This window comes from Lissotriton helveticus, chromosome 1_2, assembly GCF_964261635.1.
Source record: "Lissotriton helveticus chromosome 1_2, aLisHel1.1, whole genome shotgun sequence".
In the NCBI taxonomy this organism is placed as follows: Eukaryota; Metazoa; Chordata; class Amphibia; order Caudata; family Salamandridae; genus Lissotriton; species Lissotriton helveticus.
In genome coordinates this window covers 411,608,094-411,632,629 of record NC_136058.1, presented here as the reverse complement: position 1 = coordinate 411,632,629, position 24,536 = coordinate 411,608,094, and the positions used below count along the sequence as shown (strand labels likewise).

At 46.2% G+C, this 24,536-nt stretch overlaps 1 protein-coding gene across 1 annotated transcript in view; it reads left to right on the top strand.

Annotated features, from left to right (window-relative positions):
• Window positions 1–24,536, top strand: part of LOC144806772 (uncharacterized) — a 155,157-nt gene that overhangs the window by 1,724 nt on the left and 128,897 nt on the right. Inside the window, exons 2-3 of the mRNA XM_078673000.1 lie at window positions 2,528–2,578; window positions 4,629–4,746. The gene's annotated coding sequence lies outside the window, so the exon portion shown is untranslated. The remainder of the gene's footprint in view (window positions 1–2,527; window positions 2,579–4,628; window positions 4,747–24,536) is intronic.

Sequence of the window (24,536 nt, the reverse complement as noted above, 5' to 3'; positions counted from 1 at the left end):
TCCAGGGGTGCAGAGGAGGTGACGCCTGTCCAGGGGTGCAGAGGAGGTGAGGCCTGTCCAGGGGTGAAAGGGGATGAGGCCTGTCCAGGGACAGAGGAGGTGAGGCCTGTCCAGGGGTGCAGAGGAGCTGAGGCCTGTCCAGGGGTACAGAGGAGATGAGGCCTGTCCAGGGGTGCAGAGGAGGTGAGCTCTGTGGTGCAGAGGAGGAGAGGCCTGTCCAGGGGGAGCAGAGGAGATGAGGCCTGTCCAGGGGTGCAGAGGAGGTGAGCTCTGTCCAGGGGTGCAGAGGAGGAGAGGCCTGTCCAGGGGTGCTGAAGGAGGTGAGGCCTGTCTAGGGGTGCAGAGGAGGCGAGACCTGTCCAGGGGGAGCAGAGGAGATGAGGCCTGTCCAGAGGGTGTAGAGTAGGTGAGGCCTGTCCAGGGGTGCCGAAGAGGTGAGGCCTGCCCAGGGGGGCAGAAGAGGTGAGGCCTGTCCAGGGGGGCAGAAGAGGTGAGGCCTGTCCAGGGGTGCAGAGGAGGAGAGGTCTGTCCAGGGGTGCAGCAGAGTGGAAGCCTGTCCAGGGGTGCAGAGGAGGTAAGACCTGTCCAGGGGTGCAGAGGAGGTGAGGCCTGTCCAGGGGTGCAGAGGAGGTGAGGTCTGTCCAGGAGTGCAGAGGAGGTGAGGCCTGTCCAGGGGTGCAGAGGAGGTGAGGCCTTCCCAGGGGTGCAGACGAGCTGAGGCCTGTCCAGGGTGCAGTAGGTGAGGCCTGTCCAGGGGTGCAGAGGAGGTGACGCCTGTCCAGGGGTGCAGAGGAGGTGAGGCCTGTCCAGGGGTGCAAGGGGATGAGGCCTGTCCAGGGACAGAGGAGGTGAGGCCTGTCCAGGGGTGCAGAGGAGCTGAGGCCTGTCCAGGGGTGCAGAGGAGATGAGGCCTCTCCAGGGGTGCAGAGGAGGTGAGCTCTGTCCAGGGGTGCAGAGGAGGAGAGGCCTGTCCAGGGGGAGCAGAGGAGGTAAGGCCTGTCCAGAGGGTGTAGAGGAGATTAGGCATGTCCAGGGGTGCAGAGGAGGTGAGGCCTGTCCAGGGGTGCAGATGAGGTGAGGCCTGTCCAAGGGTGCAGAGGAGGTGAGGCATGTCCAGGGGTGCAGAAATGGTGAGGCCTGTCCAGGGGTGCAGAGGAGGTGACGCCTGTCCAGGGGTGCAGAGGAGGTGAGGCCTGTCCAGGGGTGCAAGGGGATGAGGCCTGTCCAGGGACAGAGGAGGTGAGGCCTGTCCAGGGGTGCAGAGGAGCTGAGGCCTGTCCAGGGGTACAGAGGAGATGAGGCCTGTCCAGGGGTGCAGAGGAGGTGAGCTCTGTGGTGCAGAGGAGGAGAGGCCTGTCCAGGGGGAGCAGAGGAGATGAGGCCTGTCCAGGGGTGCAGAGGAGGTGAGCTCTGTCCAGGGGTGCAGAGGAGGAGAGGCCTGTCCAGGGGGAGCAGAGGAGGTGAGGCCTGTCCAGAGGGTGTAGATCAGATTAGGCATGTCCAGGGGTAAAGAGGAGGTGAGGCCTGTCCAGGGGTGCAGATGAGGTGAGGCCTGTCCAGGGGTGCAGAGGAGGTGAGGCCTTTCTAGTAGTGCAGAGGAGGAGAGGCCTGTCTAGGGGTGCAGAGGAAGTGAGGCCTTTCTAGCGGTGCAGAGGAGGAGAGACCTGTCCAGGGGTGCAGAGGAAGAGAGGCCTGTCCAGGGGAGCAGAGGAGGTGAGGCCTGGGGTGCAGAGGAGATGAAGCCTGTCAAGGGGTGCAGAGGAGGTGAGGCATGTCCAGGGGTGCAGAGGAGGTGAGGCCTGTCCAGGGGTCAGAGGAGGTGATGCCTGTCCAGGGGTGCAGAGGATGTGAGGCCTGTGTCCAGGAGTGCAGGGGGGGAGAGGCCTGTCAAGGGGTGCAGATGAGGTAAGGCCTGTCAAGGGGTGAAGAGGAGGCGAGGCCTGTCCAGGGGTGCAGAGGAGGTGAGGCCTGTCCATGGGTGTAGAGGAGGAGAGGCCTGTCCATGGGTGCAGAGGAGGAGAGGCCTGTCCAGGGGTGCAGAGGAGGAGAGGCCTGTCCATGGGTGCAGAGGAGGAGAGGCCTGTCCAGGGGTGCAGAGGAGGAGAGGCCTGTCCAGGGGTGCAGAGGGGGAGAGGCCTGGCCAGGGGTGCAGATGAGGTGAGGCCTGTCCTGTGTTTGGGTGGTTCATAGAAGGTGGGGCCTCTCCAGGAGGGATGCAGTGAGATGAGGCCTGTCGGTCCAGGCGGGGTGGTCGAGAGCTGAGTTTAAGTTTGTTAATTGTTGTCCCAAGAGATTTGTGGAAGGAGTGTAAGTTGTTTGTAAACTGGCCAATTGAAGAGCCACAGAGTGAAGCGCCTCAAAATATTTTATTATATATTACAAGAGATTAATGCAGATTTACAGACAATATTGCAAAGTCGTCGACCGGGTAAAGGAGGACGCGTTATCTTCCAACACCACAGTCTTCGTGACTGAGACCAGTAATACTGAAGACTCTGAGACTCACTGCAGTAATTTCTCCTTTCAGAGCGTTATTGGTGCAGATGGAGTGAAGCCGAGAAGTAAGCACATTACTAAGGTACCAACAAAGTTTAATATTGTTCATTTGTATTAACTGTTTCTCTTTTGCAGCATTTGAAAATGCATTTTCTTGTTTTGTTGTTCTTTGTTTTGTTTTTTCTTGTAGGTTGTTACCTTTGGTTTAAAGGGAAGGATGTTGTAGTGTGTGACCTTAATGCTGCAGTTTGCATTTCATTACAATCATTTGCTTACCCTGGAGAATCTCCAGGGTGCAGGAGGTTTGCTGTTCCAGAGTACTTTCTTTAGCTTCTGGGCAATTGTCGCTCTGTGGCGATCTGTCGTCCTGTTTCTCTGCTCTTCTTGTAGCAGCTCCTATCAGAGCTTCATCCATCCGCAAACGATAATAAGATGCCAGGCATCACCCAGCACACAACACAGCCTATGATGGGCTACGTCTATCTGTTCGGCGCAGTTAGAGCGAGGATAAAGTGCTCCGCACCCATCAGGCTGTGAATGTAACCTAAGGGCTTAAGATGAAATGAAGAGCTTACCTCCTTCCTGAGTGGCTCCAGACTGCTGTGTGCAGACCCGATAGCTGGCAGCACCCTGGAGTATGTATGTATAAATCAGATTATGTTGGAAGTAACCTGCATTATAGTGGCAGGCAGCACCATGCCATAGAGTAGGATTTCTCATAGTATTTTATTTCCTGGCACAATAATGGTGCTAGTCTATTAACTGGCAGAAGAACAACACTGGCCATACATTTCCTGCCACAGTCTTTAAAATGACGTACACATTAGGAATGGCATTTCATTCTGCTGGAATAATAACACGTTATCTTGCACTCTGCTATGATGTTGCACCACAGATCTTTGGCTGCAATGCATTCTGCAATGCAGTGGAAGAGGTGTGGCGCCGCGGCCAGGGCGACTGACTCCGGAATCTGGGGATCACGGTTCGATCCCCGGCACCGGCGGCAGATTAGCCCAGCACCATGTGACTCTGGGCAATAGCTTGCTTAATCTTCCCGACGGCCCCCAGCGCCTAGAGACCCTTACGGGTGATTGTGCGCTTTACAAATGTGGATTTATTTATTTTATTATTATTCCATGTTTCATTCAAACATGCTTTCTACGTGGCACATACATGATTTGCTGCTGTAGAGAAATAATGCTCCTGTGTACTGTGGTAGACTCAGAAATATTGAAAAACTTCATGATTTCTCTTTCAGCACTTCATGTAAAGCCTCTCATACATTTTGCAGAAAAATAACTTAGTACAATTAAAATAGTTGTGATGGCGAACATTCATGTGGGGTTAGGACTGGCTCGACCAGAGTGCTTGCTGACTTGGAGGAGCATGGAGTTGACCACCTTGCCTGGTCCAGTGTGGAACCAAGCCAGCGATACTTTGCTGCAGGCTCATTTGCCCTGATAGCTGGTCAACAGTTTGAGGAGGAGGAGGTGAGGAGCTGGCTAAGTGTGCCATGAGGCTGGCAGTTCAGTACATCCCTGAGAAGTGAGCTTTGAGTCGATGTGGTGTTCCTCTTATACCACGTGCAATTCACCCTCTCCAATGCCTCAAGAATTCCTGGGTGTGAAGGGCGACTGATTCTGATTGGGTGCTTGATAGTTTTCCAGAAACTCATGTTCATGATTGTTAATATTTGTCAGTAGGTAATGAAACACGCCCAGGAATCTTATCTCTTCAGTGACACAAGCTGCAATAAAAGTTTATTAGTCATTGCAAAAAAATATGAACGGCTGAAAAGCCTCTGTAGGTCAAAGAATTGAAGGGCTGGGGAACTGTCAGTAATCTACTGCTAAGCAGAGCCGTGTCATGCTTTATCCTCCATCAGGCCTCTGATTTTGACCAACATCGCTTAGAACACTGGGACTTTAGAGCCCATCCTTTTAATGAGAAAAACAAAACTACAAGTCCCATAAGCAATAGTGGCGTAAGGTGTCACGCATGACCTGGGGCAATATCCGATTCAGCACATCCAGTTCAATTTTTAAGTATTTGACACAATATTGAATGTATAACCTTTGTTTTTTATGGTCATGAGTCACCAGAATACTAAAAATGTGTTTTTTATTTTCAAGGTCAATTAAGTATTGGTCACCAGCTTGGAAGCTCTGTTAATTCTTCAGTATTTGTCATTGATCTCCACATGTGGCTGGTTTGGGTCTGCCCCTGCATCGTTCCCGATAACTCGCACAGGTAAGGAGCTTGTGGCAGCAACATGATAACCCCATTCTCGTCTGTAAGAAGTGCGCTCCGAGGCAGGTATCAGATCATTTTTGTTAAACAAGCAAGCGCCAATATCTGCTATGTACATTTGTTAAAATAAAACAGTCAAATCACTGTATACTGTTCCGGAGGTTCAGTCCCAGAGACATCTGTAACTGAACGCAGACACCCTAGGAAGCATGTGCTTTTAAGACAAGTTGCGTTCACTCACCTGAAGGTGACATGCTTCATCATTGGGCTATACTCCTCACCAGGCAGACGCTACAATGCCTGGCGGGCACCACCAGAGGGCACTTTGTCGGAGATCTTTTATTAAGTATGCCGGATGAGCATAGTAGGACAGAGGATGTTGTGTCATAAGATGTGAGATTGGTGAAAGCATGAATATAAGATCAACTATCGACCAGTTGCCGCAATATAGTTAAAGTGATCATCCTGATCCATGTTGAGATTAAAAACAGTGGCAGAGAAATTGAGGAACTAATGACCCCTATCACTGTGTGAAAGTGTCGATCACCTATGGACCTGCTGGTAAGCTGGGGTCTATACTTCAGATCAATGTTTTTCATGCCTTGTGTAGTCATGGAGCAATCTGTTGGCATTTCATCAGGACCAAATATGGGGAAATGGGTAAATGTGACCTAATCTTCTCCACAGCGTGAGGAGCTCTGTAACTCAAAGCCCTGCACTGTGCATAGGTGATAAGGTGCCTATTAACATCTTACTGCCACAGGTGAGCGCTGTCTAACAGAACATACTGACTTATCCAATAACGAGGACGGACGCCGCATCAGAGGGCAACTGGTTTGAAAAGCACATGCTTCCTAGGGTGCCTGCGTTCAGTTAGCGATAATGTCTGTAGGACTGAACCTCCAGAACAGTATACTGTGAGTTGATTTATTTGAAGAATGTGTATACTGGACTTTGATTTTCCTCGTCATCTCTTATGATATGTAAAATAAAACACAACACACCTGGAGGCCAACAAATCTATTGTATATTTAATGCAAAAATAGCAAAAGGCCAAGCAAACTAACAAGTGACAATTGTCTTTGCAATGGACGAAAGCATCCACCCTAAAGCAAGTTGGAGTATATAATGCTAATGCTACACAATGTATTTTTATACACTTTGCTCCTAATACAAGTCAATGACACATGAACATGTGATAGAAACAGTTACTGAAACAACACTAATGAGTAGGAGGCAGGATCTTCTCTCGAGAGGAATGTGAGGAGTCCGTGAGGTGCAGATCAAAGATACACAGACAAGCTGCAGAAGTCACTGTTTCTGGAAATAACACTTCTGTTTGTCAATATTCAATTTACTGCAAGATACAATAAAGTGTGCAGATGGACTTCACTAAATAAAATGGTTCTGGGCCCCAATAGAATCATGTAACTTTGCAGGCATATTAAGGCGAACAGACACAATCAAATTAATATAAGAATATTGTAATTTGGTAATGTAATATATCAATGCAGGTTGTGGCATTGATGTGTAAACAATTATCGGTATTAAGGAAACCAGTATATCCAGTTATGCTTTCTCAATTCCTTCTTCCCAGAGGCCACCACTGCTGCTATCCAGCTGTATTCATCAGTGCCTCCTATGACCTATAATCCTGCATTTAATCAATACCAAAGGTTGTCAATGCTTCTAGCCAACTACGGTCACTGGTGCCACTCGCACCCCTCCACCCTTGGGCCTGTTATTCTTTTACCCAGCTCCAGTCAGTAGTGGCCCCTTGGCCTGTATGTAAGCCTACTAGCCAGCTCCTGTTAGTACTGGCCCCTGGGACTTGTTATCATTCTAGCCAACTTGAGTCATTAGTAGCACCTTGGGACTAGTTATCATACTAACCAGCTTCAGGCAGTATTGGCTCCCTGAGACCTATTATCCTGCTAAGTACCTCCAGTCAGTAGTGACCCTTGTACCTTAAATCCTGGAAATATTCAAAGCCAGAGGTCAACTCTACTGCCAACCAGTTCCAGTCAATATTGACATGTAGTGTTACCCTGCTTGTAATGAATACCAGAGGCTAGCGTTGTTGCTAGCCAGCTCCAGTCACCAGTGGCCGGTCACATATTATCCTCAATAGGATCAATGCCCAAGGCCTGTGCAGCTGCTAACCTGCCCTAGTCAGTAGTGACCTCCCAGACCTGTTATTCTGCATATAATCAGCAAGGCTTCGGCCCTAATAACACTCACCCCACATCCTGATGGTATACTAGCAATGTAATTTATTTACATCTTACGGTAGGTACCGCACTATATCACACGATCCCAAAAACAAAGAAAATCAAAATTTGTCTATACATTCAGCACTCCACCTTGTCAAAAATGACCAAATCACACCAAGCACTATAGCCTGCCACATCACATGGCACACTCAGCCACAACATGACAAGATACCACGGCAGGGATTTGGGGCCATTAATCCTCTGTTCGAGGCATGTGTGCTGTAGATGCACATGCTTTGCATACTCCTGCCATCTTGTGTTGGGTCTGGATGTTTGCAAATTGTTTTTCTATGAAGAAGTCTTTCCAATCACGAGGAAAGGTGACTCCACCTTTCGGTGATAGTGCGCATGGACATCGACTCCATTGTTAGATTGTTTTTACCCCAAATGGGTTCGGATGTGTATTGCTGCGCTCCGAAACCGCTCTTTGGGTTTCCCGCAGTCCACTCTACCCTCAACGGTATTGTTTCAGTACCCGTTTCCCTGTTCTCCGTGTTTCAAATAGATCAACAAACTCTCCATGTTCGATAGAAAACCTCATGGGCAACCGTTGGGCCTTGCTGCGTAGGTCCAGTCAACTGCAAATGGAACGGACTCCATTCCATTTCTGTCCTGGGTGCCACGCCAAGTACCCTCGCAAAACATACATCAAGTTTGTAAATTGTGCCTCTCTCCAGCGCACAAGGAGAAAGACTGCGACGCTTGTAAGTCGTTTCGGTCCAAGAGGACTCTACCCGATCATCAGGCTCGGCGGCGAGAGTCAGCGTCAGAGCATTCAACACACTCTGGATATCTTCTGGGAAGAATCTGACCAAGACGAGATAGAAGCGTCTGCCGTAGAAGAAGATGCCCATCTCTGTGCCAGTGTGGTACAAAAGGGGGTGGTGATGGACGGAGCATCTGGACCAATCAAACACACACACCCAGTCAACAGATCTGGGTTTAATCCATCACCGTTCTTTAGCCCACTCTGCCACCCCAGTTCAGACATGGCCATATGCAAATCAGTCTGACCCTGTGCCTCATGGAAACAGTCCAGCCCGAACTGCCAAGCCATGCCTTCCCTGGACCGAAATCAAGCTTCCTAGGAACGGCTTCTGGCATTCCAGCTAAAGAACGGTGATGGATTAAACCCAGATCTGTTGACTGGGTGTGAGTGTTTGATTGGTTCAGATGCTCCGTCCATCACTACCCCCTTTTGTACCGCAAGGTCAAAATCAGCCACTGGCTTTCATCAGTAGAAGGCTAATCCCCAGGGATCAGCGTTGAAGTGCCATTTAGATGGACGCCTTTGCTGTGGTTTGGTCCCTTGAGAAGTTTAGGTCAAACCTGTATGGCTCTCACTTCCTAGTTCAAACCGCCCGCAGGCCTCTCCGATGGTTAATACAAATGAAAGGTTAAAATCCCAAATGGCTAAAGTAGTCCATCTCCCTACAGGGAATAGACTTTGAAGTGAAACAGAGACCTGGGACTGCCAATGCAGATGGACTTTCCAGGTTGTGCCATTTAGACGATGTTAAATGTTACGTTATGTTAAAAATACTTATAAAGCGCGCGCACTAAGCATGGGCTGAAAATTTGTTCCGCTTGCGGAATTTGCGGATTTTCTGCGAATCTCGCGAAGTCGCGGTAAAATCCGCGAATCAGCGGGGACGAATTTTCAGCCAAGCACTTACAGGGTTACAGCAGCAGGTGCAAAAGTTGAAGCTAATTTTTTGTAACCTTTTACAAAAGGGTTAAAAAGAAATTAACTTCAACTTGGGCACCTGTAAGTGCTTCCTGGCGCCTCGTTGCCTACTTGCAACTATTCTTTGACCCTGCTCTGACCCTTGAAGCAGGGTCAGAGAATAGTTACAAGTAGGCAATGAGGCGCCTGTCACGAAAATTAAACCTCAGCAGGAAGCACTGACAGATATAAAAACAAGCATTTGCAATCCAATAGGTCTCGCATTAGGAAAGTTTGAGCTATTGGTCTTCTAAATGACAATGTTTTTAATTTATGTGTTGGTTTTGAAAATAGCTAGATTAATAGCTTTGTCATTTGCAATGCCGATAGTTATAACTTTCACAAATGTGACACCTATAGCATTTGTAATGCAACATGTTTTTTATTTACGTGACTTAGCTGTATTGATATTACAAATTACAATGGCTTTTAATTTTTTTAAATAATACTTAAATAAAAGGGATTTTAATTTATAATGGCAATAGCTTAAACTTTTGTAAATAACTTTTGTAAAGATTATGTTCAGTGTATTTTATTGTGACGAAAATCCAAGAACAGAAGTGAAATATTAACATCTTTTTGTGACATTTGTAATAAAGTTTGAAACATTGAGATAACATATTTGAACCAGTTGTTGTTGAATGGTTGCGCAGATTGATGCTTGAGTGGTGCTGTGTTGGTGCTGAGTGTTGCTGTGGTGATGCTGAGTGGTGCTGTGGTGGTGCTGAGTGATACTGGGATGGTGCTGAGTGATGCTGGGGTGGTGCTGAGTGGTGCTGTGGTGGTGCTGAGTGATGCTGTGCTGTGGTGGTCCTGAGTGGTGCTGTGGCGGTGCTGAGTGATAATGTGGTGGTGCTGAGTGATGCTGTGGTGGTGCTGAGTGATGCTGTGGTGGCGCTGAATGGTGCTGTGGTGGTGCTGAGTGATAATGTGGTGGTGCTGAGTGATGCTGGGGTAGCGCTGAGTGATGATGTGGTGATGCAGAGGGCAGAAAGGCACAAAAAGCAGTCTAACAAAGGGCAGAAGGGCAGAAAAACAAGGGAAAAACTAGTCTAACAGAGGGCAGAAGGGCACAAAAAACGAGTCTAACAGAGGGCAGTAGGGCAGAAAAACAAGGGAAAAATTAGTCTAACAGAGAGCAGAAGGGCACAAAAAATGAGTCTAACAGGGGGCAGAAGGGCAGAAAAACATGGGAAAAACGAGTCTAACAGAGGGCAGAAGAGCAGAAAAACAAGGGACAAACGAGTTTAACAGATGGCAGAAAGGCACAAAAAACGAGTCTAACGGGGCAGAATGAATCCCACCCTGCGTGTTTGTCCACGAAGATGCCACCTTTTTGTGCACTACCTCTACTCAACTGGAGTACTTTCTACTGTCTAATCAGTAAGTGCTCCCTCGTTGGCTAAATGCATAGGGGCAGATTTACAATAACTGGCGCATCCCCAGGGATACGCCAGTTATTGTGCGCCGCAGCTGCGCCACCCATGGTGTGCCGCATTTACAATGCGGCGCACCATGTGGCAAAAATGGCACAGATGCCCAGAGGGTGCTGTGATGAACCAGAGGGTGGCAGTGGTGAACCAGAGGGTGGCAGTGGTGAACCAGAGGGTGGCAGTGGTGAACCAGAGGGTGGCAGGGGTGAACCAGAGGGTGGCAGGGGTGAACCAGAGGGTGGCAGTGGTGAGCCAGAGGGTGGCAGTGCTGAACCAGAGGGTGACAGTGGTTAACCAGAGGGTGGCAGTGGTGAACCAGAGGTGCTGTGATGAACCAGAGGGTGGCAGTCGTGAACCAGAGGGTGGCAGTGGTTAACCAGAGGGTGACAGTGGTTAACCAGAGGGTGGCAGTGGTGAACCAGAGGTGCTGTGGTGAACCGGAGGGTGGCAGTCATGAACCAGAGGGTGGCAGTGGTGAAACAGAGGGTGACAGTGCTGTACCAGAGCGTGGCAGGGGTGAACCAGAGGGTGGCAGGGGTGAACCAGAGGGTGGCAGTGGTGAACCAGAAGGTGGCAGTGGTGAACCAGAGGGTGGCAGGGGTGAACCAGAGGGTGGCAAGGGTGAACCAGAGGTGCTGTGATGAACCAGAGGGTGGAAGTCGTGAACCAGAGGGTGGCAGTGGTTAACCAGAGGGTGACAGTGGTTAACCAGAGGGTGGCAGTGGTGAACCAGAGGTGGCAGTGGTGAAACGGAGGGTGACAGTGCTGTACCAGAGCGTGGCAGGGGTGAACCAGAGGGTGGCAGGGGTGAACCAGAGGGTGGCAGTGGTGAACCAGAAGGTGGCAGTGCTGAACCAGAGGGTGACAATGGTTAACCAGAGGGTGGCAGTGGTGAACAAGAGGTGCTGTGATGAACCAGCGGGTGGCAGTCTTGAACCAGAGGGTGGCAGTGGTGAACCAGAGGGTGGCAGTGGTGAACCAGAGGGTGGCAGGGGTGAACCAGAGGGTGGCAGGGGTGAACCAGAGGGTGGCAGTGGTGAACCAGAGGGTGCTGTGCCCATACACGACCGCATGGGTAACTTCGCCATGCAAGCGGCCCGCGAACACGCAAAGAGCCCCGCGAACATGCAAAAAACCCAGCGAACACGCAAAAAAACAAAAATTCGCACGAATTCGCGGATTGCAAATTTGATTTAGCGCGAATTCGCGGAACGCAAATTCGCAAATTTCGCCCATACTTAGCGCGCACACCACAAGGTTTCATGGCGCTGCGGACAAGGGAGTCCTGCGGCTAAGTGATTCATTCATAAGCCTGGCGAAAGAGCCAGGTCTTTAAGCGTTTCCAAAATTGAGGATATGATATCATCGATCTAATGTCCTGAGGGAGAGAATTCCGAAATTGAAGGACCAGGACCGTAAATCCTAGTCCCCCCAATTTCTAGCGTTTAAAGGACGGAGTAGCTAGGGGATTCAAATGGGAAGACCTAAGATCCTGAATGTGGATATGTCTCTGTACCTGAGTAGATACAGAGACTGGGCAGTTGCCATGGGGTGCTTTAAAGAGGAGGCATTCCAACTTGAATGCTCTGCGTTCGACTGCTAAAAGCCAATGTAACTTTTTCATAAGAGGGGTGACATACTGCATTCTTGCCTGGCGATAGATTAATCTAGCAGTCTGGTTTGGCACTAGTTGCAATCTTTTAGATTGATATGCCGGAATGCCAAAGTATAGAGTTAGTGTAGTCAATGTGAGAGATGACTAAGGCTAAAGCAACTTGGGTAAGAGCTTCAGTAGTGAGAAATCTGCTGTTCTCCAGTAATGGGGTATCTTTCATAGATTCACATGCTTGAATCATTCCTCGTCGTTGAAGTGGGATTCCCACGGTACATAGAATAGCAATATAGAAATAGCATACCGAAAGCATAGCTAAAAGAGCAATAGGAAGTATTGTAACATGGACGTTAATAGGAAAAAACATGTCACTTTAATAACTTGTCCAAGTTACTAGATATGGTACAAACTCCAGCCAATCAGGCAACAGCACCCTCTGGAACCGTCTCCTCAGAGGCTCAGGCTCTCAGATTTTCTATTGCACGTCATGTGAAGGGAGTCTCTCTGAGCTCTGCTCAGTACCTCTACATTTTCCCTTCAGAAACTCTTCAGAATATCTTCACTGCTTTGTCTACTACAAAAAGGTCACTCATCAGACACTGTGAGTCTTGTGGGAAATTCTGGCTTCATTCCGAAGACCCCGACAAAAAGTGTATCTACTGCCTCCACCCTGAACATCAGGTGAGAGATTGTAAAATCTGCAGGACTTTTCTTCAAAAGACTTTAAGAGACAGAGAGGGAGGTCAACTTCTGTGGTTACAGAAACTCAAGACCAAGGATATCAGATGTTGAGAGTGATTCCTCTCTCAGGACTGTCATCTCTAAGAAGAGGGCTTGTGAGGCGGAGATGGTATCTGCTAAGGCTAAGGTGCTCAAGAAAGACCACACCTCTACTCATGAAGGCCAGACTTCTTCCTCAAAAAGGGCCCCTGTTCCTTCTAAGGGGTACTTATGCCCTCTACGCCTCCAAGATCTAAGTCTCAGGCATCTAAGTCTCTTCCTGAGACAAATTTGCCTAAAAAATGTGTTCCTCGTCGACGATGACTTCCGTCGCCACTGCTACAACGACGACTTCCACCTTCTCTTCTCCTCAACCTACAATGATTATGTTGTCAGCAGCCTCTCCGTCGACGTTTGTCATGGTGTTGGTGAAGCCTTGCTCGTCTGCCACTCCCTCACTTCGTCGTGGACAAAAAAGAGGTCTGTCTCCGGTCAGTCGTCGACGGATGCCTTCTCGCCGACGAGACGGTCGATGGCTCTCAAGGCTCCACCGGCTTCGTCGACGGTTGCCTCGTCGACGGTTGCCTATTTGACAGCACAGAAGCTTTTCCTTACGGAACTTCAACCCCTCTCTTCGTCGTCGACTGCTGAGTCGGCGGCGGCACCCTTGGTTCCACCTTCAGCTGCGATGTTTCTAGTCCCCTTGAAATCTTCAGCAATACTTTTGCCGCCTTCAGGAACGTCGGATGTTTCCCTACTTCAACATAGGAACTCTTATTTGGATCTATTGCCGATTCAGCCATCTCCAAATCTTTCTGTGGAGATTTTTGACTATGGGGCTAATGAGGAGGTTTCGGAAGAGGATGACCGGTTCCGTGCTGCTTGTACTCCTTCTGAGCTTCTCATCAAATGACAAGATATTGATGATGACCAAGGATATGATTATTACCCTGAGCCTAAAACTCAACCACCACTTGAGAATCCAACTGTGCAGATGCCCATGTCTCTCATCTCTAATTTGCAACATGTGCTTGATGACTGCTACCGCCGATTTCCTCCCTCGGAGTCGGCCTCATCTGTCCCACTGATGCCTCTTCCTCTGCCTTCATCGATCATCAGGCCACCCCCTCCGGTGGCATCGATGTCTCATCTCCCGGAGGACGCACACACAACTGACGACGACAGAGAAGAAGGGGAGTGGGTGATAGAGCCCTCCTTACTGAGTGGGACAATTATTAAATTCAGACTGCGTCATCTACTGACAAAACTGAAGAGCCGACCAGGCACACATCCCTGTGTGCCATTCCCATGAACACTGCTCTAGGGATGTCTTGCACATATCTCGGGCAGTGAGTTAAAATTCGCAGATTTATATATTGCGGCTCATCACCCGTGATGGTTTCTAGACGCTGTCTATGGTCACGGGGTGATAAAGTGATTTGCCCAGAATCACAGGATGTTGCGCTGAAGCAGAGACTCAAACCTGTATCCCCAGTTCCCAAGTCGGCAGGTCTGGCTGCTGCACCACATCCTCTCCCCCCTGTGAGGGCATATCTGCATGAAATGCCCCTGATGCCTCTGCAATATCCTAGTCAATTTCTGGATATTGTAAGTGACCAGGGAAGTCATAGTAAGTACATAGGCTGGACACTCGTAATTATGAGTTCGCCAGCTCCATGATGGCTTCACTGAAATATGTGATGTTTGGCACCAAGCATCTCAACATAATAAACTTGCACTGATTCCAGTGTAGATTTTAATAAAAATTGCACACATAGGGCCCCTTAGAGGGGTCCCATGAAACATACCAATCCTTAGTGTGGTCATTGACTGGCCTGAGCCAGCCTGTTACCACCAGAGTGTGTTCTGACCTCAGGGAGAGTGCCTGCGCACTCTGTGGCTGAGAACAATGCCTTTCCTGGGTGGAGGTGTTCACGTCTCCCCTGGACAGGAAGAGCCATCCGTGGTGGGGAGCTTCAAAGGTCTTGTCCCCTTTGTAATGCAACCCCACCAGTCCACCTTAATAAAATCCCCTCTGCACCATACTCAGCGCGAAGTGCCACCATCCCACAACAGGAGCCAAAGTTCTCGGTCTACCCTTTGAAAGAAAATGTTTAGTGGGATCTTAAAGGACTTTTTTTCACGATGTACAGGAGACCCTGGAGGGTCATCACTTTAAATAGGACCACCTGGCCCAGTAAGGAAAGCGGGAGCGCCCGCAAGTGTGGGGCATCCCAGCAAAGGTAGTCTAATTTCGGAAGTATGATCCTGCCTGTGGCTCTCTTGTAATAAACACGCCCAAATATTTAAAGCCATGTAGTGTCACCCGAACTGTGCACCTAGAATGCAGCCGCAGGGTCCCTGCCACCAGCAGGAATGTTAAGGACTTATTCCAGTTGATTTTATATTCTGAATAATCTCTAAATATGTGAAAAATGTGTAGGATTCGTTCACTCGAGAAGGCTGATTATGTGTCCTACAGCAAAACGTCAGCGTAGAGGGAGATTCTCTCGACCCACTCCTGATCAACTGGAATACCCCATATGAGAGGTCCTGGCGAACCTACGCACGTGAGAAGAACATAGGAGACAAAGAACATCCCTGTCGAATGGCAAAGACTCGGGAGACTGTTTTATTGGCACGCATGCGCGCTAGAAGGGCCACATACATGAGCTTGACAGCAGCGCCACTGGTTCAGCAAAGGAATCCCCTGTTGCATGTGGTATGCCATTAAGGTGTCGGAGATATAAGCGCGTTCCCTGGTGTGGCATAAAGCCCGATTGATCAGGATGAGCCACTGTTGCAATTACTGTCTGCAAGCAGATCGCCAGGGCCTACGCAAGGACCTTAGTCTCAAAATTAAGCAGGGAGAGAGGTCTATAAGACCCACACTCAGTTGCTGCTTCATCGTTTTTTGGGATGACCGCCACCTCAGACATTCTTTGGTCCTCTGGGAGACACCCTTATTTTCAGGCAGTCTGAAACCTCCTCTGGAGGCACTCCCTGATTTTATCCTTCATGCTTTTATTTAATTCTATGGGGAGCTCATTAGGCCCCGTCGCGTGCCCTGTTTGCAAGGTTCCTATTGTCTTATTTATTTAGTCTACTGTCAGGTCTTGGTCTAGTGCGTCTCAGTCCTCATTCGTTAGCATTGGCAGGGTCAGGTCTTTCAGGAAGTCTCTCCCAGTATTTCCGTCCCCTTGTTGTCAGTGTCCTCAAGGATCACTGGCTTGAATTCATCCTATAGCACACAAGCTGATTCAACAGGCCGCAAGTTCTCCTTAAAATAGAAGTCTGCTCCATCTCTCATACGAGCTTTGAACGTCTTGTTTTTTAAATATCATGGCTCAACCCTTGGGGGTAGCATGAAGTCCACAATCGGACCAACGAGTTGCATCTCAACCAGCGAATGGTCTGAGATTCCCCCTGCTATGTGCGTAGCGGCTCGAAAATCATCCTTATGGACAGTCTGGGTGAAAAGATAGTTTAGGCATGCCAGACTACCATGTGCTGCAGACAGGTGCGTCCGGTTCTGATCCCCTCTTCCCCACTAAGGGCATTTAGGAGTATCATGAATATAGTATAGTGTCAGTTCTGTCACTCCCGTCACCCCAATGCATGTATGCTGTCGTAAGTGTCTTACCCTTTCACAGGATGAGTCAGTCTTGTCTGGGTCTCTTTCCTGTTTCCCGACACTTGAATGGCACGCCCGAAGACTCGAGAGAGCAATGACCCACCAGCAGGCTTTTGTGGAGCGCTTTTGTCCTGGATATAGTGCTGCATTGTTGTAAACGTATCTAGGACCCCATTTAAATATTCCCGATTCATGCCCTTATGTGGTTATAACAAATCATATCCTTATAAAGGCATAAGAATCATATCCATATTTAGTCATAGCCAATGCAGTCCAAATACGGCAAGGCTACTCCCATAGACTCCTAGAAAGTACAACGCGTTCTTTAAACAAACCAAGCCTCCAGCAGCCCGGGAATTCCTCCTGCTTTTGTTTTGATTTGTCCAAGAACTCCTGGAGTCCAGAAAGAACTGTAAGTTCTTAGTGACGTCCTATGTCCAACCTTACGTCAAACTTGGCTCCTTCCAGGTATAAATATACCAACGTTTGCCTTAAGCAAACACACGGTGGTTTGGAGCAGATCGGCTATCTACTTACCCGAAGCCCAGCTGTAACGAGAGCCAAAGGAAGCCGACCCTCCCATTGACGTACTGAGAGAGACGCTGTCTTTTCTCCTGCCGAGAAATCCAGCTCCAGTGTTTCCAGTCACCCTTGCGGGTTGCTGGGAGATCGAGTCCTGAGAAAGAGATACAAGACCTCCTTCATTCTATAACCAAGTTACGGAGCTGATTAGATCTTTAGAGAATTCTTGATTCAGATTCTTGGCAAAAACTAACTTAACTTAAACTGCAGCTCACTTACTCCTTCCCACGTATTAGGCTTGGGTCAGGTACACCGGGGTAGGCGTATCTTAGAAGCACCAGTTGAGTACGTTTAGTCAATGATTTTATGTATGTATATATTTTACCCGTTTTAAGTATCATTTGGCTCAGAAACCATATAAATGCTTTTACAGTATTATTTCATAATACTCCTTTTAATGTACGCACTTTACTTCATGACAAGTATTGCAAATGTGGCATTTCACTTCTCTTGCATGAGAAAGAGGACTGCTCAATAAATAACAACTTTTATTGAAAACGCCCGTCTCTCTATTTCTCTGCACTCCTGGTGAAACTAAGCATGAATGATTGACTGAGTGAAATAGCTGTCTATTGTTTTCCCCGACTCTGGAGATATACTCCTTATTCTGGGGGGAGCAAAGTTGTCATGTTTAGGCAGTTGTAATCCCTTCTTGTCTATTCAGGAAAGTTAACACCTTCTTGTTTACTCTAGAAAGTTTCTAGTGACCTCTGAGCTAGCTGGCAAACCTAATTAAGCCTAACATATTCAATAGAGACCTAGATGACCTCAGTCCTACGTCTAAACTATCGTTTATGTTATTCCAATGCGCAGAGCCTATTGGGAATATAGGAACTACACTACATGGCGCCCAACGTTTCGTAAGACGATAATCTAACGCTAGATACTAGAGTAACTCAGTCGTGCTTTTCACTCAGACCCTTTTTTCTCGTAAAAACTCCAATAGACGTCTGGAGTGGGTAAAAGGTTAATATCCGCCAGAACTTAGTAGGAAGAGATTCCTATGTATTAGTTTTTGGTTTAGTCAACGTTGAAGGATATAATGTTCCAAAATATTGTGCACCTAATCTTTGGTTCCTTGAAACTTGCTCTGCAACTGAAAAACTTTCTATCAGTAAAATGGTGGAAAGTGACGATGAAAGGGAGAGAGCTAGAATAGCAGCTCAACTCCTAGCGGATGACACAAGTCTCCAAAATGAAGACCCGCATGCTATAATCATTCTGGTAAATGTAAGAAAAACTATAACTATTAAACTTATAGAAAATGGACTATCATTAAGAGGTGGTACAGTCATATTTGTGGTAGAGGCCCATGAATATCGGCAGACAGAGGTATTTTATTCATGGATACATTTTCCTGAAGCAAATCCAATAACACACGATTTCCACTATTATAAAATAGAGGAATCTCCAGAGGAATACGCCCCTTTCAAGGACGTTGAAATTCCACTAACATACCAAGAGCACCGGCTCTGGTTTAATGTCGCCGTAAAACATCAAAATCACATTACCAGGCTCGGTCCACTAGGTAGACCAGGAGCCACAAGGCCGGTTCTAGCCAGCTACACACCACATCCCGACATTGGAAAAATGTCAAGCGAAGAACTTTTAGTTAAACTAAAAGAATTAACAAAGGCATATAGAGAATTAGTTCAATTGGCAATTGACGGTACAACCATCCGCCAGAAATTGAAAGAAACAGGTATAGCAGAACAATCTTTTGAACTTGCCAGAATCATAGAAAAATCCTATGAAGAACCAGGTAGAGATAGTTTGGGTGGGAAACCACTAAAACCACAACTAACTGAAAATCCTGAAAAAACCTTTATTAAAAATAATCTCAATACTCCAAAAAAGAGGTGGGAAGGTAATAAACCACTCCCAGAGAAAAACAATTCCAGTCCAGAGGAAGATCTCCTCAACGGAGAGATAGATCTCCAGAACGAGGAGGCAAGTCTCCCCACAGAGAGCCCTCTGAAAAAAGATACAACCTTAGAGATAGGGATAAATTGAGAAAACCTGACAGATATCAAGATATTGATACACGTCCCTCTCGATCTTTTCAGAATTCCTCACAGAAATCGGAAAGAAGAGGACGGTCAGAACACAAAGAAGAGCACGTCACGTCCAAAGACAAGGAACATGCTCATCAAAGTAAAAAAATCACAATTTCCCAAAAAGAAGGTAGCTAGTATTAAAATAAAACATGCCGATGATTTTGAGGACACAACTGAAAAACGGAGAGTGGGCCCAGACAATGCTAAGCAGCGCAGCAGAAGTGACCATAGCTCGCAAGATCCTGATGAATCTTCTAGAGACAGTGGACACGAATGAATACATTCAAGTGGAAACTGCAGACACCAGAGTTAGCATACCCCATAAATTATATGAAATCACATTGCGTATAGAGGGGGACAAGACTAGGAAAATAAGGGGTCTCTTTTGGGATAACCTTTCGAAAGGCTATGATATCCTTCTAGCAGAAAATTACTTGCCACCAGAGGTTGTCAGGAAGTGCCCACATGGCGAAGAAATGATTATGCCTGCCTTCTCAAATCAAATTCCAATTCATAAAAAATACACATTATATGCATTATATATAAATCATGTAGGATGGGATGAGGATTCTCCTCACCATATATCCAGTTACAAAAATCAACTGACTGCACAGAGGCAGTAAGTATCCTGTTAAGTAAGAAGCTAAAAAGCAAGTCAGGGAGATCTTAGATCAACTTGAATATCAGAGGGTGATTGAAACATGCACCTCACAAATGAACAATCCTTTGTTTCCTGTCTCCAAGCCAGACGATTCATATTGTCTAGTTTTGGACTATAGACACTTAAACTCTTGTTGCAAAACATTTGCAGTACAAAACTCACATGGTGCAGCACTAATGAATAACATTGTACGCAAAAAATATAAACCGACATTAGATATTTCAAATGGTTTCTTTTGTCAAAACATTGCACCTGAAAGCAGGTATTTGACCGCTTTCTCAACAATGGGGGCACAAAAACAATTTTGCCGTCTCCCACAGGGATTCAAGAATAGCCCAGGATTATTCTCAGCCAGGGTAACCGAGTTACTACAAATGTATGATGATGAGGCATTATCTTATGTCGATGACATCTATCTTACAGACGACGACCTGGAGACACACTTGAAAAGAGTGAACACCATAATACTTGGGTTCGCAGCTGAAGGGTACAAATTCAACTTTAAAAAGTCACGAATTGCTCACCTAACTGTCCTGTTTTTAGGATATGAATTATCAAGTGAAGGCAAAAGCCTAGCAGACAACTTCTTAGAGAAGTGTGCAGTACTCCAAGCTCCAAAAACGCTGAAGAACTTACAATCAATACGAGGTTTCCTGAATTTCGGAATAACATACATTCTAAATTATGCAGAGAGGATTAAACCTCTATACGAATTAATAAAACCTGATTCCAAACCAATTAATTGGACTCAGAAACACACAGAAATTTTAAGATCATTACAAACAGACATTTTAACCAAAACAAAACTGCAAACACGCGTAAACGTACGCAACCTTGTAATCCTAGTCATCCCAGGAAGATGCGGATTCACGTACCTGACCTCTAATGAGGGAGAAACGGTACCAATAGCTTATAAATCACACTTGTACACACAAGCTGAAATGAAATTCAGTTCAACTGAAAAAATTCTGACTGCGGTTCAAACTGCTGTAGCAAAAGAAAGAGCCCTAGCCCAAGGCAAGAGCATATCTGTTTTAACAGCAGTATCAGCCCTTGAGGCAGTAACAAGACCACTCATTCCAAAATGCTGTGGCATTAGATCCAAAATGGATACAATGGGAAAATTATCTTGCTGCAGAAGACGTGAAACACGCTTTTGATCCGAAAATGAAAAAACTAGAAGATCTGGAATACGAACATGAATATCCTCTGCCAATCAAAATTCTGCCTCTCGAACAATACACCTGTGTAATCTACACGGACAGATTTGCACAACACTACGTTGTGGATAAAAAATCTTATAATGCAGTGTGCGCAATTGTCAAAGGTCGCTGGCGCTTAGGTAAATTCAGACCGATAATCACCAAAACTGAATCACTGAGAAACTGTACAGCTCAGCGAGCTGAAATAAGATCTTTAAAGATGGCGCTTGAAAATGCCGATCGCGAATTCCCCACACTAATAGTGTGCGATTCGCATTACTGCGTCCAGTCTTACAATAATGACATGCAGACATGGATCAAAAACTTTGGGAACAGGTAGTTCTTTTGCAGAAAGAACTAAGAAAGACTCATGTGATACATACACTGAGTCATCAACGTGATGCGTTCACGTTGTGGGAAATTCATTGGCTAACAGAGCCACAGCGGCAGCTGTTCAATCGGCTTCCGTAGCTACAATAAAGCGTACTAGAAAACAAATAGACGGTGAAACACTACTAGCAGTAAAAACCTCAATGAAAGGCAACTATGCGGCGTTATCTCTAAATTATCCACTCGGAAATAAATACATAATTGATGCGAACTCCGTTCCTTTTGCTCCAATCCCTGGAGTGGGGGATAGAGTAATTCCAAACACGAACCGGAGAGCTTACTTGATTCAAGAAGCACACATGGGAATGGGTCTGAGGCACCAAGAGATCTTGAAATCTCTAATAGAATTACAATCACAATACTGGTGGCCGGGGATGAGCGTGCACATTTATAACTTTGCAATGAATTGTCAAAACTGCAATAGAGATCGCAGTTGTGAACCGGACCAGACAATTGCCAGGACACCTTTATTAGAAAGCATTAGGCTATCTATACGCAGAAATCGAGACGGAGAAATGCGATCCCATAATTATTAAGACGAGATTCATTTAGATGTGGCCCCAGTGCTCGGCTGACGCCAAAACTGTTATAAAAGATTTGCGAGTCTTTATCGGCACATACGCAATTGGTATGCTACATTCTGACCAGGGTCCTGCGTTTAGCTCTCGGGCTTACAAGGAGGCCATGGCCACCATGGGCATTGCATTGCGGTACTCTAGTTCCTGTTCAATCGGCTTCCGTAGCTACAATAAAGCGTACTAGAAAACAAATAGACGGTGAAACACTACTAGCAGTAAAAACCTCAATGAAAGGCAACTATGCGGCGTTATCTCTAAATTATCCACTCGGAAATAAATACATAATTGATGCGAACTCCGTTCCTTTTGCTCCAATCCCTGGAGTGGGGGATAGAGTAATTCCAAACACGAACCGGAGAGCTTACTTGATTCAAGAAGCACACATGGGAATGGGTCTGAGGCACCAAGAGATCTTGAAATCTCTAATAGAATTACAATCACAATACTGGTGGCCGGGGATGAGCGTGCACATTTATAACTTTGCAATGAATTGTCAAAACTGCAATAGAGATCGCAGTTGTGAACCGGACCAGACAATTGCCAGGACACCTTTATTAGAAAGCATTAGGCTATCTATACGCAGAAATCGAGACGGAGAAATGCGATCCCATAATTATTAAGACGAGATTCATTTAGATGTGGCCCCAGTGCTCGGCTGACGCCAAAACTGTTATAAAAGATTTGCGAGTCTTTATCGGCACATACGCAATTGGTATGCTACATTCTGACCAGGGTCCTGCGTTTAGCTCTCGGGCTTACAAGGAGGCCATGGCCACCATGGGCATTGCATTGCGGTACTCTAGTCCATTCCATCCCGAAGGAAATGCAGTAGTGGAGAGAAAAAACCGTGACATAAAGCCATCTATAAAAGCGAGGGTATTAGGTTCGGGTGACGGGTGGGTCAAACATCTAACAAGTGTCCAACGTAGTCTTAATAATCTGCCAAGAAATTCTCTAGGAGGTATCACTCTGTACGAACTTTTGTTTGGTACTAGAATGATCATCCAGGATCTAGATTGTCAGACTTCCGTGGTGAAACAAAAAACCTTTGATATCAAAGATCGTTTGGCTGTTTTACAGGACTTAAATAAAACAAGAAGAAGTCTAATTAACACAAAGCTAAAGCCAACGGCCACTGAAGAAAAACCACCTGTCCCAGAAAGACCTGTCTGGATTCCAAAGATTGGGGATCTGGTCAGAGAAAAGATCACGGTGAAGAAGGAATTTGGGCCTTCTTACAGAAAAGCAGTACCTGTCTTAGCTGTCAGCGGAACAAGATCAGTAGTACTACCGCCCCTTGCTGTTAAAAAGGAGAACAGAGTTGTATCAATCAACCTGGTAAAACCACAATCATGTGGCCAATAAAGTAGTAGGCCCAGTGGACTCCCAAGAAATAGCAGAAGACCAAATCTTGCTACAATCCAAGAGGTTCAAACTGAGAGACTAATCACATTTGATAAACCTGCAGTGAATAAAAAAAGGACTATGCAACAAAGCCATGGAACTTGTGCCTCTTGAAACCCAAGTTGCAACAGTTCGTCAAGAAACACCAGTCAACAATGATGTAGCCTCTGAACATACATATCCAAAGATAAATGAAAATCTGGAAGCAATTCAAACAATTGACAGAACTGCATCTAGCTACTTCATCAATTTCGATGACTTTTCTGATGATCCAAGTGAACATAAAGAAACGCCAGCAACAAAAACTTTCAAAGAAAAAATGACTGAACTCTTTCATCAACTCAAAGAAACATATCTAATTTCACCATGGATTGAATTATGGATTGTGTTAGGTGTACTTTTCCTCCTTCTGTGGCTCATCTTGATTTTAAGTTTTGGGTAGATTTATTGATGGAAAACATAGTACAATGGACACAGCAAGTCAGAACATCAACTTGGTCCTAAAGCCTCACAGATCCTCTCACATCGAAAAAAGAGAACTGTCATCAGTGAACATCACAGCCAATCCTATACCCGGTGGGGTAGCATGGGACACAACGGATTACTAAATCTATGGCCCGATTGAGCTCTTGAAATATCCACCTCAATTCAAGGTTTCCTTAAGTGACTTCGTATCACCAAGTACTTTCTCTGATGATTGGGACTTTGAAAATATTAATAATATGATGTCAGATTTACAAATGTCTGCTAAATTCACAGAGCATGATTATTTACAGGGTTCATCAAATTATGAAGAAATGTACTGTTTTAATCATTATGGTCATCACTATTTGCATAAATCCGCTAATCCGAGAAATGTTTTTAAATATAACCAATGGGAACATTGTCCAACTCCGCCAAAAGGCAGCTCAAAAACATTTCATGAGAAATTCCCATACTTCTCAGGGTTTCCTGATCCAGAAAAGTTTTATTTTAAAATGTTAAATAAGACAGGAATGAAAAACATGTTGACAAATACTAAATTGATTTATTCTGAAAAATTTTATGAAAAAATGTCTACATTTGGTTTTGATTTTTGGAAAAACAACATTGAGACAAAAACCAAGGTTTAGAATCATTATTTAGAGCCTGCATGATCCCAGAACAGATGATATTCCTGAATGACACCATTCAGCAAACAACCTGTCTTGGCTTGGCCAAGATAAAAGACTTCAACAAACCGTCTATTCCAAAGCCCATACCTGATAGTAATAGCACTACAGATGTAGAGATAGACGTATCCCATATTTTACACCAAAACAGAACAAATCCTGATTGGAAAAAATGGTTGATCTGGCCCACAGACACAAATAAGTGTCTAGATAGATTCCTGAACAAAACACAGGGGTTCAAACAGAACAGGCCAGACCCAAGATATTCCCAGAGACAACATCCAGGGATAGTTACAACATATAGTATAGGAAAACTATGCCTTGAGTGGCTACAGAAATCCACACTGCCTGAAATTAAGCAACACTC